The sequence below is a fragment of the Solea senegalensis genome, linkage group LG10, assembly GCF_019176455.1.
Source record: "Solea senegalensis isolate Sse05_10M linkage group LG10, IFAPA_SoseM_1, whole genome shotgun sequence".
Classification (NCBI taxonomy): Eukaryota; Metazoa; Chordata; class Actinopteri; order Pleuronectiformes; family Soleidae; genus Solea; species Solea senegalensis.
The window spans coordinates 2,537,304-2,556,487 of NC_058030.1; the positions used below are offsets into that span (position 1 = coordinate 2,537,304).

Consider the following 19,184-nt stretch of genomic DNA (forward strand, 5'->3'; position numbering starts at 1 on the left):
AGCGCTCCTCACTTTCAAGCTGCTCCCCGGGGTCAAATCCTTCAACTACCTCAGGTCCTGTCCCTTCTACCACCTCTACGTTTCTACCATACTTTACTGACTTACCTGTTAACCCTCCGTACAAGAGTGTGGGAACCCCGAATTAGGTAGATCCTAGCCCCATACTAACGCAGTAATGACATTACTGGGGAGAGAGGGGGTTTGGAAAGAGTACTAATGACTGTACTCTGGTTTCTGAATCCAGTTCATGTCTAAATACAACATGAAAACTGAGCAGTTTTCTGAAAAAGCACACACAAAAACACATCCATCATTTACTGTTTATCCTTCGAGGGTCACAAAGGGAACTGAATCCCAGCCAACATGGGTAAGAGTCGAAGTACCTCCGGGGAACGCCCACAGGCCATTTATCATCACAGAGAAACATTTACACTGACGTTCATGTCAGCCACTGAAACAGCATCTACAGTTCACCTAACCCCAGAGAATCTGAAGACAAACCATGTGCATACACAACTGTCCAAGAGCTTCTTCATCCAAATGGGACTTTTCCTGATTCAATAAAGGTCAAATGCAAAATAAAATTAAAAGACACAGTCTGACATTTATCTAAAGAATGGGACAGTGGTACATAACACACTGTAGAATAATTGTCATTTTCTTAAGTTTAGGGCTCTTAACGATTATTGGATTGATTGGAGTGTTTCAATATTTCTGCTTTTTCATCTTGTTGAACGTGAACACTTTCTGGTTTATTTGCTCCACGTCACAAAGACATCATTAAATCTTAATATATAATGTTTGGTTTGGGGGATAAAACAAGACATTTGAGAACGTCATAATTTGCAGGTAAACAGCCCTGTTTACAACTGGTACATGAAGCTGCTCCTGCTAATAATAAAAGAAATAGAATCAGGCCAAGTAGAAAATAAAGTTCAATAAATGAAAAGTTAGGCCAAAGTGAATTAAGCCTCTCAAAACAAATGTCTTCACATTAACCTCCTGAAATGTCTATGTCAAAAACATTGGATTTCACACACTCTGAAATTCTAATACTTTTAAATCCCTGAAAAAAAAATCCCTACAAATTACAGCAGTGCGACACATTAGTGAAGGCATAATCTCAGAAAACATTAAAAAATGTCAATCGGTGTTTGTCAAACCTCAAATGTCTTGTTTTTGTCCACAAACCAAGATTTCTTTGTTATGTGGAGCAAAGAAACCAGAACATATTCACATTTAAGAAGCTGAAACAATCAGAAATCAGGTTTTAATCCTGGAAAAAAAGCTTCAAAACGATTAATTTAGTGATCGATTAATCAAACAATTGTTTCTGCTCTATCCAATATTACATATGAACAGTCGGATGTTGACCGGGGTGGGAATCACAGGGAACCTCACGATACCATACGATATACGTCACATGGTTCACGATACCAATAATATTGCTATACAACGATTCTGTGATAATCAATATATATACAAATACAATCATATAGCAACACATCACGATATCTGTCTCACTGAAGAAAACAAGTTAAAAGTGCAGTATTTCTATTTAGTCACAACATAGAGAACAAAGGTCATAAAGTCTATATTTTGAACGTGGATGGAGCGTCTCTTAACGTAGCTTTCTTCTCCATTAATCCCACTGTAAACTCCCTCTTCCTCTTCAAGTTTCCCCCTCATTCATTTGAGCAGCGCCGCCGTGAGGAGACATGAATTAATAGAGTGCCTTCATTTGTTAGTTACGGTATTATTTTAAGTAAATTGCATTTTTGAGGGAGAACTCACAGAGTTCTACGACTGCATCAGCCCTGGTAAAAAATGTACGTCTGACAGCGGTTCGGTGAATGGGTGCAGAAAATTGGAAGTGGGAGGGGCTAAAAAAATCAGTTGAACTCTTTAAAATGTAGACAGAAGGACGACGACATCACAAAATTGATATTTTGACCCATCCTTGAACGTAGATAGATGAAAAAGCCATGAACCAAAAGTGGAAAACAAACATCTTGAATCATGTCAACACCTAAAAAAAAACTAAACTAAACTGCTATAAAACAGCAGGGGTAGGTGGAGTTAAAAGTCAAATAAAAACACCCACAAACTCCCCAGCGTCGTTTCAATCACTGTAAAAGTGCTCGGGCTTTACTTTGCCCTCCGCTCACTTTCGTTTACCTCCAAACACTAATGACAGACATAGCTGTAATTCCAACGTCCATGTTCTGGCTGTGTGTAAACCTGACTCTGGCTGTAATGAGTTAACCATCCCCAACATCTGGTTCTTGTTAAGTACCTTCTGGTTTTCTACAGACAACATGCAGAGTGGACGTGAGTGGACTTTCTGGCGGTGCAGAAGTAGCTTGTTTCCGAGCTGCTTCCTGGAGTCCATCCATCATCTTCTATCGCTTTATCCTCCACGCGAGGGTCACACCCTGGACAGGTCTACAGTCCATCAAAGGGACACGTTTAGAGACAAACAACCATCCACTCCCACGCGCAGTGTCTAATTTACCTAATCCCCATATTTGGAACCAGAGAACCTGGAGAAAGCTCTCTCTCACACACACACACACACACACACACAAGGAGAAAATTGGATTTGGCAGAGATTTCTGCCCGTCCTGATGCAATTTTACCATTTATCTGGGCTTGAGACCAGCACTATGAGTGCACTGGATGTGACCCCCGTGGCTTATGTCAGTTTTTATAGTATCCACTTAACAATGACCAATGGGGATTGGGTACTCTTGACCTGGAGAGGGGGACTTGAGCCAGCAACCCTTCATAAGTCATAAGCCAAGTTCTCTTTCCGCTTAGCTATGGGCTGTTCCAAAACTTACTGCTTCTTACTTTATCACATAAATATTCCTGTTACCATTAATGTCTCACTGAACTGGATGAATATGCAAAGATCTAATTCGACTTAACAGATTCATGGCCGGGTACAGCACAGATAGTCCTAAGACTGTGAATCACAGATATACAATATCAGCATATGTTCCCAGACTTTCCAGGACCTATTCCCTCAGATTCAAGGACAGAATGTGCTGGTCAGTCTTGTATAAAGTACTTGAAAGCGATATTTGAGTAAAAGTACAAGTATCTTACCAGAAAACGACTTTGGTAGAAGTTGAATTTACCTTTTACAATATTACTTGAGCAAAAGTTTTTAAGTACCTGACATTTATTGTACTTAAGTATCAAAAGTAATTTCCTGATATAAAATGTACTTAAATTAAAATAAAGAAGTAGTAAAAGTAAAAGTATTTAAACAAAGGGAGCAATTACAATTTTGAATATAACATTTATTGTGGCTTCTTAAAAATAAAAATGAACCCGTCATGAATGGTGATAAGCTCTCTCTCTCTCTTTCAACCTCCCTGTGTCTGCTTGTATTTTTGGAACCTTTTGGAACTTTTGGAGTCTCTGGAGCTTCTAGACGTCACACTGTGTTATAATTCAAACGCAACCTGAGGTTTATCTGCGTGAGCTTGCTAGCTCACCAGTTGGCCACTCAGCTAACAGCTGAAACCCCGGAGTATACGACAGAAACCCGGAGACCAGAGCCTCGGTGCCGAAGTAACGAAGATGGTTAAGGGAAATATATCGGAGTAAAAGTACACATTTTATTTAGGAAATGTAGTGGACTAAAAGTAAAAGTTGTCAGAAGTATAAATAACGAAATAAAGTGTCCACTTTTATTGATATGCAGAACGCTCTGGACAAGTGTTTGTCCCAAGGGACCTTGGTCAAAGTCAGTGTTCGTAATTTTCTTTGGTGAGACAGAGATCTTGAAGCTTTCATTCCCCAGGCGTCATCACATCCTCATTCGCTCCCTCTTGCTTTAACTTTACTCGCTCACTGTTCTGCACGGAATCTCGCGTCAACGGTCAGACAGTGTCCACAACACCGCTAGTAATCACGACTCCACATACAAGCGATGCAGGGCACATGAAACAGAAGGTGACGTCGTAACAAGCAAACAAGACATTTCACCTAAAGCTCAACTGAACGTCTTTCTTGCACAAAATTCAAGCACTTTCACTGACCTCATGTCTGTTTAGGACAATGGAACAATCCCATTATTTTGAAAATCAAATTCAGTTCAGCAGCTATGACGGTATTTAAAAAAACAAACAAAGCTAAAGACTCAGAGTTCCTTTAGATCGCACTAAAGACATGTAAAAAATAGACAAAATATTGACTTGATGAAACGTGGGCTAGTTACAGTGCAGGCTGCAGGAGGATTAAATTAGACATTTAGACATTTGAAAATTTCCCGAAGGTAAATGCCTTGTTTGACCCGACACTGGCCCTGAAAGAAAAGCAATCCGTTCTCCTCCGGTAGAAGTTCCACAGACATCTGCGCAACATTTCATGGGAAGCTGTCCAATCGTCGTGCCGCCAGCCTCACTGTAAAAACAATACAGCATGACCAAGCCATAAAGAGATGCGCCGCTAAATACTCCAGGAACAGGTGTCATTTCAAATAGCAGCTCTTTGATGTACGGAGAATAATACACTTTTTACAACATAGTGCCACAATTAATGCAACAATTATTTTTTAAGATACATAATAGACTAAATCATACTCCCATTTCAACATCTTGACCAGCCTTATCGATATTTGTGTTTTAAAATCATTAAAACAACAATAACAAGTGTTTTTCTGGCTTTTCTTTCTTCATAAAACAAATAAATTAATACATTTTGATTTGTGGACAAAATAAAACATTTGAGAACGTCATCATTTTAAGGTTCGGGAAAGGCCACAATACATTTTTCAGCAAACAACTACAGCTGCAATAAACGATTATCTTCATAAAGGTGTTTGGTCCAGAAAATCTCAGTAAGTGTTGAAATACGTTGATCCGTGTTTCCCAAACCTTGAAACAATGATGTTCTCAAATGTCTTGTTTTGTCCACAAACCAAAATCTTCCAGTTTTAATGATTGCTTTGACAAATTGAGGAAAATATTCACATTTAAGAAGAAAATTCTTGTTTACGATTATACATGAATCAATTATTTGTTGATTGCCTCCTTAAAATGGCTCATAAACATTTATATGACTTACATTTTGGTGAGAAACACACTGATAAAACGTAAGTGTGAGAAAATGAGAATGTCCTGGAATGACTGAAAAGATGCAGGCGCCCCCTTGTGGCACCTGACAACAGGAAAATATGTTGGGCAAGCTGGATATTAGCCAAACTCTATTATCCCAATATAAACATACATAATTCCAGCCCTAATCTATACTTAAGAAACTAGGGCTGAATTCAAAGTTTTCAGATTTTTCAGCTTCTTAAATGTGGATAAATTCTCGTTTCTTTGCTCCGCGTGACAAAGAAATCATTAAAACACAAGACATGAGCAGATCATCATTTCCAGGTTTAAAAACACTAAATCAACATTTTTCAGCATTTTAGCATTTTGCAGTTCAGAGTTATGCAGTCCTGCTGCACCGGTTCCATTTCAACACCTCTGGACACCGTCATCCTCACTCACATGTGGTGACCAGATGTGCTTGCAGCAAAGCAAAGACAATACAACTGTCCTCATAATATCAGGATAAATCTCGCATCTTCTGACAAACTACCAGGTCATTTGAGACGCAACACTTCACAGCGTGCAGGCAGAGGAGCGCTGCGGACGGAGATCAAAACCAAGGACACAAGTGAAGAAATTTCAACTCTGGGAATCATCGTGTACTGTAATATACTGTATATACTGGAAGAATTCCACACTGATTCATAAAATCATTACATTTATCATTCAATCGTCAGCTATTGTGTATAATACACTAATTCCACGGTCCTCAAACTGTGGTATGAGCTCATACAGCTCATACGCCTGGGTATGTGACCAGAGTGCGGCTGAGGGACTTTGACCAGAGTGCGTATAAAGTTAAATAAATTATAAACTCATTTATAATTCCTTATCTCTAAGTTCACTAAACAAGTGTGTGAAGTATATGTGAGGAAGAGGAGCAAATGATCTTATTGGGAATAAATCCTCCTATTTACACCACTGTATTTGAACATTGGTGATCGTTTGTTCCAATTCAAGAGTTCCTCAGGTGGTACTTGGTATAAAAAGTTTGAGAACCACAAACACAAATACATGGAATTGACAAAATTCTATATATAAAACACTTAACAGTTCTTGCATTTTAAGTTTAAGTAGAATTTGACCACATTCAGAGTCCATTTTCATTATTTCTAAACACACATAAATATAATTTATTTAACATTAAAAAGCCTTAAAAAATAAAATAAACCAGATATTATTATATCTATATTATTTTTCAGACACAAGGAAAGGAATTGGGCTTATAACTAAATGGTTGCCAGTTAAAATTCTGGGCCAGTACTACCCTCCCTGCTCCTTTGAGTGTGTGTTCACTACTGGTGTAATAAAGAGTGGAAATAATAGCACATTCTAGTTATTTAAAACATTTAATTGAGATCATAAAGAGTGGATATTTGATTTTAGAGTGTATTTATGTTTTTAAAAGAAAACTGAGTCCAGAAAAACAACCAGCTTTATGTGTGCAGCTTTATGTCCCGGTATCTCTCGTGTATCACATCCCGATAGTCGAGTTATGGCTGATGAGGACCAAACAAGAGGTGAACTGCATTATAATCTCCATTTGTGTCCAATCAGACTATAATGCAGCATTAAAAATCTTCAAAAGAAGGTTGTTTTTCTATCTATCTATTCATCGGTCAATCTGCTTTCTTAATTCAGTGATTAATGTTTGGTCCATAAAATGTCCAAAACCAAATTTAAGCAAAGCAACATTCACATTTAAGAAGCTGAAAAGTGAGACTCACTTCTTTTAATTAGTGATAAAACATTCAAGCCAATTAATTAAATATATAAATGCAGATTTCAAAACTGCCGCTGCACCTTCCACTGTCTTGTCTGCCTTAGCCGTGATGTCACCGGTTATGCCCAAACAGTATCATGGCTAGCCGGTAACGGAGCTCCAAAGTTTGGGAGTATTTTACCAAAATAAAAGAGAAGAATGTGCAATGCAAAATCTGCAAGGCAGAACTTGCCTTCCATGGCAGTACAACGACGACGCACGAGCATCTGAAAAGGAAGCACGTTCTGGCTGATTACATTTCTGACGTCTCGGTAAGCTAATGGCTAATTGGCTAGTTAGCTCGTAAAAATAACGTCAACAGTGAGCTACTTACTTATAGCTGTAAATGTTAATATTAACAATGACGATTTCATTAGCCTTAGCACACATGTTATGTGTTTGCTGTAATGTTATGAATAGGAAATGTGATAATGCTAATGTTCTATAATATATAGTCATAGCGCATAGTTTTTGATTCCATTTTACAATACACTAAACATTTACAGCAAAAAATGTTAAAAGCCAGAGTTGTACCTTCATTTTATTTCATTAATGTCATTAAAAAATGTCAGAAATGCTGCTACAAGTTGCAAAGTTCATTAACTTCAGCTCCTCCCGGGCCAGATGTGAGACATCATTCCTTTCAACAGTCCTGGGACTACCGCTGTGGGACTCCCCTTACAGCTGGACATACCAGGAAAACCTTTAAAGAATTCTCCCAGGAGACATGCCGAGCACGATTCCTGAGAGCAGCAGCAGGAGCAGGAGCAGCAGGAGCAGCAGGAGCAGGAGCAGCAGCTCTGCTCCTTCATTTAAAATGACAAACACTACTGAGAGAGGTCAGAATAATAAAATAACACAGAGGAGAAACAGAGCAAAGTGCTAAGCTAAGCCATTAAAACCTAATGCTTCTACCAATGAGTCCATAAATCTGCCCTTCATGCAACAAAGCATTTAAAAGAGACAAACACACACAAGTCCTATGAAGACATTTCTGTCCTCAGTCTGGGTTCTACCAAAGTACATAGACTTAAAAATAAAAGAATGTTTTTCTGAATTGGAGAAAAATTACAGTGTTCAGCACATCCGAGTGTTTTGTCTGTCTCAACAACTGCAACGTGCAATTCCAATTCCATCAATGTCGTTTAAAGACGGGAGAGTCTCTCAACGTCTCAAACCTAAAGCAAAGATTCAACTAACTAATCAAGCTATCAAGACGGAAATGGAAGCTACCAAGCTATCTCACTCCTTCAGAAAACAGAAAATTCAGGCCCAAGAAACAAAAAGCTCATAAAATTAAGACCCCCCCAAAAAACATTTGTAAAACAAAAAATCTAAAATCCCCCAAAAAATCTAGTAAATGCAGACCCAGGAAAAAAAGATTGTGAATTCCGAAAATCTCGTAAATTCAGATCCGGGAAATAACTCTCAAATTCAGACCTGAAAAATAAAAGCTCATAAATTCAGACCTGAAAGAAATCTAGTTAACCGGAGGCAGGATCCAGGTCTTTAGCCTGTGAAGCCTTGAAACCTGAGAGAGTTAAGTTAAGCTAAACAATGCAGGTAGTTGAGGATGTTAGTTTCACCTCAGTCAGTGATGTGAAAGAGGGATTTGCTGTTTCTACAGCGACTGTACACTATAATCATTTCTCCAATACTTTATTGGAACACGTCCAGAAAACACAGGAAACTTGTGTCTGCAGCTTTCACACTTTCTGACACATGGCAAGGAGCCTTTTTATAAACTGATTTAATGTCATCTGTCGTTGCAATCCTCATTGATTAAAAAGGCCTCATGAATGAGTGAACGTAGGCTGCAGGAAAAAAAGAAACATTTCACAGAAAGATTGACAGCAAGAGCCTCAGGCCAAGCTTTTCAGAGGCAGGTTTGGTTTTTTCCTTTCTCCCGACACTGTAGGAGCACATGAGTGGGGACGTGTGAACGTGTGAACGTGCACAGGATGATGAAGCTATGAGTAAACTAAACATGCAAATATAAAAACCAGTCAAGAACAGAACAAGTATGTGCTCTCGGAGATCGTATGTTCCCGAGTAGTCAGGAAATGTTCATAAACTGCCTCCAGTTGTATTATTGGTATTGTAGAGAGTATCGAGAGGTTAACGACGCTGTGTTTAAGTTCCCCCGGAATTACTATATAATATTACTAAACATTTACTCATTCAAAAATACGCTCCCTCACTCGTTCTTTGCGTTCTCTCACTTGTTCTTTGCCCTCCCTCACTTGTTCTTTGTGCTCCCTCACTTGTTCTCTGCACTCTGCACTCTCTCACTTGTTCTTTGCGTTCTCTCACTTGTTCTTTGCGTTTTCTCAGTTGTTCTTTGCCCTCCCTCACTTGTTCTTTTCCTTCACTTTTTCTTTGCACTCCCAAACTTGTTCTTGCGTTCTCTCACTTGTTCTTTGCGTTCTCTCACTTGTTCTTTTTCTCTCACTTGTTCTTGCCCTCCTCACTTGTTCTTTGTGCTCCCTCACTTGTTCTCTGCACTCTGCACTCTCTTGTTCTTCTCTCACTTGTTCTTTGCATTTTCTCAGTTGTTCTTTGCGTTCTCTCAGTTGTTCTTTGCCCTCCCTCACTTGTTCTTTGCGCTCCTTCACTTTTTCTTTGCACTCCCAAACTTGTTCTTTGCGTTCTCTCACTTGTTCTTTGCACCCAAACTTGTTCTTTTGCGTTCTCTCACTTGTTCTTTGCATTCTCACAGTTGTTTCTTTGCCCTCCCTCACTTGTTCTTTGCTCCTTCACTTTTTCTCTGCTCCCTCACTTGTTCTTTGCACTCTCTCACTTGTTCTTTGCGTTCTCTCACTTGTTCTTTGCACTCCCAAACTTGTTCTTTGCATTCTCTCACTTGTTCTTTGCGTTCTCACAGTTGTTCTTTGCCCTCCCTCACTTGTTCTTTGCTCCTTCACTTTTTCTCTGCTCCCTCACTTGCCCTCACTTGTTCTTTTTCTCTCACTTGTTCTTTGTGCTCCCTCACTTGTTCTCTGCACTCTCTCACTTGTTCTTTGCGTTCTCTCACTTGTTCTTTGCGTTCTCTCACTTGTTCTTTGTGCTCCCTCACTTGTTCTCTGCACTCTCTCACTTGTTCTTTGCGTTCTCTCACTTGTTCTTTGCATTTTCTCAGTTTTTCTTTGCGTTCTCTCAGTTGTTCTTTGCCCTCCCTCACTTGTTCTTTGCGCTCCTTCACTTTTTCTCTGCGCTCCCTCACTTGTTCTTTGCGTTCTCTCACTTGTTCTTTGTGCTCCCTCACTTGTTCTCTGCACTCTCTCACTTGTTCTTTTGTTCTCTCACTTGTTCTTTGCATTTTCTCAGTTGTTCTTTCTCTCAGTTGTTCTTTTGCCCTCCCTCACTTGTTCTTTTGCGCTCCTTCACTTTTCTTTGCCCTCCCTCACTTGTTCTTTGCTCCTTCACTTTTCTTTGAACTCCCAAACTTGTTCTTTCGTTCTCTCACTTGTTCTTTGCTTCTCTCACTTGTTCTTTGCACTTCCAAACTTGTTCTTTGCTTCTCTCACTTGTTCTTTGCGTTCTCTCACTTGTTCTTTGCACTCCCAAACTTGTTCTTTGCATTCTCTCACTTGTTCTTTGCATTCTCTCACTTGTTCTTTGCGTTCTCACAGTTGTTCTTTGCCCTCCCTCACTTGTTCTTTGCTCCTTCACTTTTTCTCTGCGCTCCCTCACTTGTTCTTTCGTTCTCTCACTTGTTCTTTTCTCCTCTCCCACTTGTTCTTTGCGCTCCCTCACTTGTTCTTTGCGTTCTCTCACTTGTTCTTTGCGCTCCTTCACTTTTCTTTCGCTCCCTCACTTGTTCTCTGCGCCCTCACTTGCTCCCTCACTTGTTCTTTGTGCTCCTTCACTTTTTCTTTGCACTCCCTCACTTGTTCTTTGGTTCTCTGCGCTCCCTCACTTGTTCTCTGCGCTCCCTCACTCAAAGGACCGGAAGTCATCATGGGCTTGGAGTCGCTATCCATCTGGAATTTGAGCTGTCGCTTCAAAACTCAGAAGCCAATCAGCAGGCAGCTTACTAAGGCCCCACACACAAACAAAAAAAAACACAGCGCAAAGAACAAACCAGGGAAAATATTGACACAAATCTAATTCCATAAAAATCCAGCAACTTTCTGTCATAAACCTAAAAACTTTCTGAGAATGAAAAGCACAGTTGTGCCGCATGAGTGAGATGTAACTGTATTTACAGCGGCTGGAGAGCCGGACACACACACACACACACAAGTCAGTTTTTTCCCCAATACTGTGCAGCCCTAGTTCCCTGTGATTCCAAACCACTAGTGTAGTTTGTCTTCGTGTAAATAAAGCTAGTGTGAACATTTCCAGGAGGGGAAAGAGGAAGAATTAGAGGGAGAAACTAGAAAGAGCAGTCAGAGCAGAGGTAAGATGATGTCACGTTTGGTTTAGATGTTATCAGGAGCATTACTACAGTAGCAGCAGCATCATCATCATGTTCAGTCATGTACTGACTATTGGCTTCTGGCTGTCAAACACTCAGCGTTGCTAACATGACGCACAAAAACAAAAATGCCATGTCATGATTCTCCTGACCACCAAAAAATGTAAAAAATTAAAACTACAAACTCTGAAGTACACTCACTAAATGTTTGCTGCCACCTTGTGGTGACAGATGCACCACAAGACGCATTTGGAAAGACGCAGGCTCCCCCTTGTGGTACCTCAGCATAAATCACTAGGACTGTGAGTTGGCGACATAGACAGCATTTAATTCACTTGTGAAGATTTTCCTCTCGTGTTGCAACTAACGATTATTTTCATAAATCGATTAATCTGTTGGTTACTTTCTGGATTACTTGAGTCATTTTTTGAGTCGGAAAATGTGCAGGACTTCTCAAATGCTATATATATATATATATATATATATATACACATACATATGTAGCTCATGTTTATAACATTTGTAGCAAATAAGTGATTTAACTTGACGGTGAGAGTGGGAGGAGATCCGGAGGAGAGTGTTTTATGTTGTCTGGACCACTTTTATCTCACTCTTTTTTAGTTATTTAGACACAATATTTTACTATGTTTGTCATGTGCTGTGTGGAGGACATGCGTCAAAGGACGCGTGTGTCTTAAAAATACATAAAAGTCCAAATGCACAACGACCTACATGACTGGAGAGTGACAGAGAGTGGGAACAGGAGACTCATGAGACGCTGAGTGTTTTATGGCTTTTATGTCCCTCTTTTTAGTCATTTTTATAACATTTATATACAATATTTCATCACGTTTGTTAGGTCAAAGGAGGCATGCATCTTAAAACGCTAAAGCACAAGAACCTACTGGTGCAAATAAAGCGATTTGACTTGAGGGGAGAGAGTGAGAGCAGGAGGCTCATGAGACACTGTGAGTGTTTTATCTGGATCACTTTTATCTCAACACTTATAATACAATATTCTATTCTATCAAGTGCTGTGTGTGGGACATGAGTCAAAGGACGCATTTGTCTTAAAACTCCAAAAGCACAACCACGACCTACATGACTGGAGAGTGCGAACAGGCGGCTCATGAGACTCGGAGAGTGTTTTATGGCATCTGGAGCCCGTTTCACTCATTTTGTCTATTATGTCACACGTTTTACTCATTTTGTCGCATTTTTATTCAATATGTTACATGTTTGCCATGTGCTGTGTGTGGAGGACATGAGTCAAAGGATGCAATATGTCTTAAAACTCCAAACCTACGAGTGCAAAATAAGTGATTGTGACTTGAGTGTGTGGCTGAAGAGCTGCAGATTAAACACACACACAGATATCACAGTGTGTCATACTGTTCATTTGTCACAGATTAAACAAATAACCAGGGGTTTGGCTTCTTCCTCAACCCCTTTTGTGTTTTGCTGCTAAAAATATGATTAAAAACAAGGGTTAGTGTTGACTGTGTTGTTTGTTGACTTTAGTTTTTGTGTTTTCAAAGCGCTCACAGCTTTTTTTGCAGCTGCAGTCAGAAGCTGGAGATGAAGCCCTCTGCTGCTCTCTCCGGGGGATTCAGATTTATACTGATTTATTGATCCTTTACTCTTACTTCACCCTCCCTCTGCAGCTGCGTGTGGGGGAGTCACGTCTCGTTTGAACGCACAGGCACGTTTTTTAAATTGTGTAATCTGAACTCTTGTCAGCCTTTGACAAGCATTTTAAAGGCAGATGCATGAGTTGCAAAACAATTCCTCACTGGGAGTCAAAAAACAGCTCTGCGTGACCAACGCTGCAACAAAGACAATGCTATCACTGATGTATTTATTTATTTCTTTTAAACTGGAGCGGAAGTAGTAATGAGAATTAAAACGACGCACCTGGTGAAACTGAAAGTAGCCTTTGATGGGGGACAATTGCAGGACACAAAGGTTCCACCCTCACCTTAACCATAACCACTTAACACTAACATTTAAATTAACCCTACACAAGAGGTTGTGCCTCATTAGGACCAGGTTTTGGTCTCCAGTTCTGAGCCAGAACAAGGTAACAGATAGAAGAACACAGAGCAGAGATAAACAAACGAACCTTGAGCACCTGAGCGTCACTTTCCCAGAGGTCCCACGCTGTAAATGAGACCCAGTGGAGGAAATAAAACACGGCGGACGGATCAGACAGGAATAGGAATCCAATGATAATATAAGTATTTAAAAAAATCACAAAATAAAAGACGTCCATCCGAGGCTCCACGAGCATCCACGCGGCTGCTGAGCGACGCTGTCTGTGCGTGACTGCGAGTGCGCAACAGGCAACAAGCTCTCGTCTCTGCTCCAGACTGCACACACGCACATGGACGCAAGCGGATTTTCACAATAAAAGCACCAACCCCACCCACACACCTCCACACACACACACACACACACACACACAGTCTCTCTCTCTGAACATCTTTGGCATAAAATGACTAACAAAAATCACTTTTTATCTCTGCAAACTGTTGTGATTATAGTTGTGCTGAACTAATGTGGTTTAAGTAAAGAAATGTGAGGGGATAGTTGAATTGGTTATAATTCATTTAATTAATTCAAGTTATGATAATAAAAAAAAGTTTCATGTTACAAATTAACTTTTAGTTTGTTTATTTGATGTGATAATGTAATTTGTGATGCATGGAAGCAAAATGCCTCTTTTGATTAAAAGCAAATATTTGAAAAAGAATGAAAGTAAAATTGCTTTTTCTTACACTTTAATTGCAGGAGCAAACAAAGCTAAATTTATATATATATACCTATATATATATATATATATATATATATATATATATATATATATATATATATATATATATATATATATATAGGTATATATATAGGTATATATATAGATATACCTGTTCTGTTCTTTTTTTGTTCTATGATGCAAATATTGCCACAGCATTGATGGTGAAAAAAATACACTTGGAGGAGAAGAAGCGATTGATCATCAGGGATTTTCCTCTCCACGCAGCAGAACTGTAGAGACCCTTTCATAAAATGACTCCATGGGGGGATTTTACTTTGAAAGCTAAGTTAACCATTGACATACCAGCTTCTCTTCAGCTCATTGCAATTTTTTTTACGGGGCCCTGGATGAACACACACACACACCAAAGCATCTTCAAGCAGAAGAAGAAGAAGAAGAGACGTGTGTTTTTGTGATGGAACTTTTATAATCTGTGTTTGTTGTCTGCCTCTTTTTAGGGAAAACAAAGCATCTCACAGTTTCTAAGTTGTTTTTGGACCAAAATAACAAATTCTTGTTGTTACAAAGGTTGACCCTTGAGAAATTTGGTGTGGTGTGTGTGCGTGTGTGTGTGTGTTTGAAGAGTTATGGCAGCCTTTGTTTTCCCTGTCTTGAGGGTTTTTTGTTTGATTTAAAATGGCAACGAGAACCTTGTGATTTAAACACATGGCCGAGTTTGAAGATGTTTTTGTTTGGTATGTTGTTGGTGCGTTTGTTTTTGTTTTGTCTCTTAATATTCTGATTTTGTTGTGTTTGTGTTGTTTCTGTTTATATGCTCTGTGTGTGTGTGTGTGTGTGTGTGATTTGTCTGGACACAGAAGGCAGAGGACGACACTGTAACGACACTTCCTTCACAGAACAACAGGTAAGAATTAGTGATGGACTGTACTGCTTCCTGTCTGGCCAGCCATCGCTACAGAGGAGGAGGAGGGAGGAGTCTGGTCCACTCCTCACTCCTGTCCTTCTCTGTCACTTAACATTGAGGAAAGTTGTTAATCAATCACCTCTCAGTGGGGTCACACAAGGTTATGGCCTGTTTCAACATGACTCCTCTTTATTCAATATTCTGACACGAGAGAGTGTGTCTCTCATCATCCATCCATCCATCCATCCATCCATCCATCCATGGCCAACACTGACAACACCAGACAGAAAACTTGTATCAGTGTCAGTGTCAACCTTCCATTCAACCAGTGGAGTCGCCCCCTGGTGGCAATAAAACATATTTTTATTTATACAATGGCGTCCATGAGGGAACTGGAGGACTACATCCACTTGTTTTTGTTTGTGTGGGAAATGAAATAATAAATTCCATTAAATTTTATCGCTTTTACTTTTTTACGTTTTGAACGATTCGACCTTTTGCCCCCGTTGAAAATGAACAGAGACAAGATGCTCATGTCCTCATGTCCTCATGTCCTCATGTGCCTTTGATCTAAGAATACCGTCAACGCTGCCTGCAGCAGTAATTGAATTCATATTAGTCCACCTATTTTAGGGAAGGTTGAATTAGAACAACCACTTTATTAGGTACACCTGCGGGTCAGGCCATCACATGTGGGCACAAGGTCAAGATGAGCTGCTGACGTTTGGTCTCTCTGATTTGATCAGGTGAACCGTAGTGCGCCGCAGGATTTGACGGAAAAACGTGGAAGAGGTTGCTGAGGGATTTCATCCAATTATTGGAGGAAGGAAAAAAGAGCCAGATCATGCGTGTGGACACTCCGAGGACAGACTTCTGTTACCACAACCGCACGTCTCGCTCCAGACATGTCTGCTGAGCTCAGACGGGGGAAAGCCCGCAGGAGAGCGGCAGCGTCTCCGAGGCACATTTGGTGTTATATCCACGTATACGTCAAGTCACACCAGGTCTAGGGTTCTAGGGAAATGTCGTTAAAGACGGTAAGTGGTCAATAAAAGCAGTGTCATGGTAAATCAGCTGTGAGTTGCAGATATGTTTACACTTACAAAATCACAGCTTTTTTAATAAATCATCCTTCATAAAGGTTTCATTGAAGAGGGTTTATGGCATTTATTGCTTCATAGATTTACTGAGTGCAAAACATCATCAGCTGAAGCCTCTTTCTGCCTCATGAATGGCCTGCAAATCATTCATCACTGATCCGTGTGGCATTAATTACTGCATTTATACAGCGAGTAAATCATGAAGCGGAGCAACACGGTCACATTTATGGAATTATAGAGGAACGGGGAATTGAAACGTCACAGAATTCAGGCCTTTAATTTTTACTTTTACTTAAGTGATTGTTCTTCTTGATAGACTTAATTTAATTCAACTTTTTGAAGTTACACACGGCAGCTTTAAATATGTTTTCTTTAAACCAGGGGTCTCAAGCTTGCTCAATCAATTTCATGCAGCCCGTCACTTAATATCAACTTATAATTTGCTATTTTTCTCTGTTTTTGGCATTATAAATATATTTATATTGTGAACGATTTATCGTACCACATCAGAACAAACACTTTTATTTTGAAATTCTGGGAAATATCATCGTCGATATTATAATTTAAATCGATTTTTCTCAAAAAGTTGGGCCTGTTGGACATGACCTTCCCCAAGTCACTTGGGTTTAAAAGCCCTGCTTTAAACTGTTGTTATGTCTCGATTGAAAAAGCTGCTACAAAGTTACTGTGGTTATATTTTGAAATCAGCTATTTTTGGAATTCTACTTTTGCACAAATTCCAGTCACAGTGCTTTTGCTTGAGTAGAATATTTTGGTCATTTTGCACCATAGTTTTAAAATAATCAAACACGGAAAGCACTTAGTAAAATAAATAGGAATTGACACCTTCAGCCATATGGTGTTTTTCCTTATGGCAAAAGCAAACACGAGGAACCTGCCGTGGTGTCATGATTACAATAACATGCGACGGGCTGAGGAGAATCCACACAGAGGTCATGTGATGCGGTGAACAGGGTGTGACCTCCACGACCTGCGCCTTGAGTTGTAAAATGTGTTTTTCTTCAGTGGATGTACCTGGTAGCTCATGCTTTTTTTACCTGACGAGGTTCCAAGCGAGCTGAGCTAATACTATAAGTGACGTCAGAGAGTGATGAGTCATGAGCCCGACGTCCAACACAAGAATCAAAGCGAACAATGTTGAGCTGTAGGTCCGTTAAAACCACTTAAAAAGTCCTAGAAACGTGGCTTAATCTACAAGATTTAGCAGAGAAAATGTCTAAAATGTCAATATTTAACAGAGGAGTCTGGTGTATTTAGCGACAGCACTGCTGAAAGCCGGCGATCAATCGTGAGCCGAATCACAACCCGACGTTCAGTGGTGTGCCACGTTCATGCAGGAAGTACTGAACGATTCGGGAACAAATCTTTTTGACTCGACTGACTCTAATGATTCAGTTACACCTAAAATAACGACTCCGCCCATGTTGAGGAGGTTTATTTATATTTATAACCGTGCGGCCCTGTCCCCACCTTTTCATCCTGTCAGCTGGGATTGGCTCTGGTCTCTGCCATCACCCTCATGTGGAGAATAAAGCAGTAGATAATTCATAAATGAATGAATGAATTTTTTGCAAACATTAGTTTGTGTCTCTTAAAGCTAAATGAACTGCAGACAGGACATTGAGAGGGAAAACGACTGCCGATTGATTGATTGATTGATTGAATATGTTGCTTCTTATTATGAAAATAATTGTTAGTTGAAGCTCTGCTGCAAAGTTAAAGTTCTTTTACTGACATAGTCATTTAGTTTACATTTACATTGAGGATACACGATATTATCGGCTGTCATTCTCGACAACTACAATCGATTTATGTGTATTTATTTTTGCTCTATGAAGAAAATCTGCAGCGACATGAGTATGAAAAATATTTCACTACAGAAGAGACTCACAATCATATTAGATATCGGCAAAAAGTCCAGTATCATAACTTTCTTTTCTACTTTTGCTTTAATTACTAAGTGAAATACAGAGTTCCCTCTTAGTTTTACTTTGTTTTTCTTCAACTTAACAATTCATTTATTGTTTTCTGTTTGTAATATGATGAGAAAATGGCGCTCCGTGTCATGTGTTGTTTTCATATTTGCTGAGGTCACCCCGGGGGTGCAGGGGTTATACGTACAGTACATCGTGAGTCATCGTCTCAAGGACGGCTCCAACGTCTCCTGAGGGAAAGACGGGAAAGAAGGGGGGGAAATAGTTTTCTTCATGTGACTTCACTTAGCAATTTGACATTTGACATTTGTGACTCAAAAATCTGAGCACTGGTTAAAAAAAACACAGATTAAAATGAAAATGTTACTATAAAAAAGCTGTTATAATAAGTTCTGAAGCAAAAATAAAGAAAGCCACTTTAAATTTCTGAAAAAAACAATAATATCTACAATAATTTACAGATGCAAACAAACAACATAAGCTAAAGAAATATAAGGGTGTGTTTTTTCCTCTTTTTCCTGATTTATTTATTTATATGTTTATTTTGGTCATGTCAGTTAGATCACTCTTCACACATCATCTTAGTGTAGTTCACACAATACACATAATAGTCCCGCCCCCATTACCCACAGAATACATATTTTCATCATACAATACATCATTTTTATTTTTCTTATGACATTTTGACAAAAACATGTTTCAGCATCAGCACTCAGAGATGCAGTCTAGCTCTAGAAAGTCAATCAGACTCCATGTGTGTCTGTACATGTGTCCATAATATTCCGTCGTGAGTGACCGTCCCGATGTGTTGCATGTTCAACGTCCCAAAAGTCCCAAAATGATCCAATCAATAGAGGTCAATTTATCAGGTTAACTATTAACTTGGATGGTGTGATAGACTGTTTCATGCCTCTCATCTGTAGCATTCGCCTCGCTTTGCTTCTCCATTCTTTTCACGTGCTCATTGCCGATCTTTCTCAGTTTACGATATTGCAGGATCATACCACATCCCAAGGAGAGCATTCCAATTGTCATGAATGTGAATATGTACACATCCTCGACATCCAGTGCGGCGAGGCACACGACTTTCCACTTATCCCATCGGTCCAAAATGTAGCCGGCCATGAAAGTCCCATCTGGGCAACTAGGTTCA

At 39.5% G+C, this 19,184-nt stretch overlaps 2 protein-coding genes across 3 annotated transcripts in view; both read right to left on the minus strand.

Moving 5' to 3' along the window:
* The window catches only part of il34 (interleukin 34), a 64,601-nt gene extending 50,949 nt beyond the window's left edge, over window positions 1–13,652 (minus strand). Inside the window, exon 1 of one of the 2 annotated variants that reach the window (XM_044035780.1) lies at window positions 13,428–13,652. The gene's annotated coding sequence lies outside the window, so the exon portion shown is untranslated. Of the gene's footprint in view, window positions 1–13,418 lie in introns of both variants that reach the window. The other variant, XM_044035779.1, reaches the window with a different exon arrangement.
* necab2 (N-terminal EF-hand calcium binding protein 2) overlaps window positions 1–19,184 on the minus strand; it is a 521,316-nt gene that overhangs the window by 96,967 nt on the left and 405,165 nt on the right. The gene's annotated exons all lie outside the window — the stretch shown is intronic.